We start from the raw sequence: 2,148 nt of genomic DNA on the forward strand, positions 1-2,148 counted from the left end.
AACCAGGCTCGGACCGAGACCGGCCCAATACCTAGAAGATGGAGAGACGGCCAAAGCCCTACATAGAGGAGAGAGAGAGCCGACTTCAGAAGAAAGAGAGGCGGCCACAAAGCTTGGAGAAAAGGAAACCCTTTCTTTTTCCTAGTAGATGTAATCTTTCCATTATTATGTATTAGTAGTTTTCCTAATCCTAGTGAGTTTAGGTTTTGGATACTTTCCATTTATCTTCATCTTGTAATCCTAATATAAAGGAACCCCTTGATCATTAATAAGAACACAGAAATATTCAGTCTCTAAACACTCTATTTACAACAGAAGAAACTTAATTACACGTGATCAAATAGTCTTGAAAATTATTTTAAAAATGTACACCTTTCTTTTTATTAAATAGATTTATATATTATCCACTACTCTTATAATCTTAAAACTAGAGTTTGATTCACGCTTATAAAACTTGAGGTTATTACTTGATCTACAAAATTTTTAGTTAATATAAAATGTAATTTACTGACATAATTTATATATTTTAAAATTAAAATATAATTCATGTTTAGATAGGTGATTCATGTTAATATGGTGGGCCGGACACCATCGTCCCGCTTGCCATATGGCGAGCTGGGTTGTCTCTGCCACGACTGCACCTTATCAACGTCATGCACTCTCATCTCGTCTTCATATCTTTTTCCTTTGAGCCTCGGTTACACTGTCTCTTGTTTCTTCTCGATAGAAATTACCATTGGAACTTTACGACAAAAACCGCAAAGACTTGTTTTCTCGTATGAGTTCAGATTGATCGTGTAAAACGACAACGGTTAACTTAACACCTTAGTTGTCTCGACTATACGATTAATTTTAGTTATTTTTAAAAGAACCGACGTCGTACCAAAGGTGATCTTTCGAAGGAAATCGCAAAAACGTTAAGTCGAAACATGGCCCGAAAAGGTCTAAAACGCGGCTAAAAGTCTACTTACGATTTTAGACGAAATTGAGCCCAATGTTACTATGACAGTCTATCTCTTATTCACGAAAGAAGATAAATGTAAAGTTCGAAGATAAATGTCAAGTTCGAGGGATAATCATGAAGATCAAGAAAAAAATTGAATATTTCCACGAGAAGATAAACTGGACCCAGGGGCAGAAAAGGAAAGCCCAAACCGACCTCGGAGGAGTATATAAGAGATGCCAAGGCGAGAGGTGCAAAGAGAACTCTAGACACAACAAAATTAGCACTTAGAATAATTTATGCATTTTTTTGTTTTTGTTATCAAGCCGCGGCTCAATTAGGTTTTCTGTCTTAGGCGTTAGAACTAGAAACTCGCCGACAGCTCTTGCGGCCGAGGCTTTACATGTTGTAAACGCTCTTATGCAGATTCAGAATAAGATCTTCCTTGCTCTCTTTTCATTTTTATCGATTTATTATTTCGTCTGTTTACGTCATCTGGTTGCTTGACGATTGGCTTAGCGATTTGGATTAGGTTTGGATTGGTCGATCCTACTCGCCACTGGGCGTGTTGGATTGGTCGATCCAACTCGCCATCGGGCGAATTGGGCGTGGCTTATCCAACTTTCCCGATGGCGGGTTGGACGATGTTGGTTTGGTTGCTCCCTTCCGAGGAACTTGTCGTGTAATAGTCTTAAAAATACGAAGATTTAGTTTTTCGTTTTTTTATTCTTCTTTTAGAAAGGTTTTTCAGGGACTTTCCGGCATTGATTCCGTTGTAACCGATTTTGACCCCAACATTTACAGTCTTGGCTTGTTCCTCGGATCTTAGAATAAGATTCTCATCTACTGTGCATTTAAAGAGTGATTCAAACTCGTATATTGGCTCTTCAGCTTCTTGTTGAAAATCATCCTCAAGCTGAGCATCCTCTTCAAAATCACATTACATATATGTGGTATGTGCTTCATATGAGTTGTTGTTGTAAAAAGGGATGCTCTTTTCTTCTTGTTCTTCAGTTCCTTGAGTGAGTTTGTTGTCGCAAGTGCCATGGCTTCCATCTTTTCAGTCATCCTCTCTTGTCTTTTCCAAAATCAACTTCAGCATGTTGTAAGTTTTTTCTTCATCATGAGATGGGGAAGGATTAGATGCTTAATAGCCATTCTCTGCATTCCAAAGTTGGTATCTCTCATTATACTCCCAATGGTTT

Source organism: Brassica oleracea, chromosome C1 (assembly GCF_000695525.1).
Source record: "Brassica oleracea var. oleracea cultivar TO1000 chromosome C1, BOL, whole genome shotgun sequence".
Classification (NCBI taxonomy): domain Eukaryota; kingdom Viridiplantae; phylum Streptophyta; class Magnoliopsida; order Brassicales; family Brassicaceae; genus Brassica; species Brassica oleracea.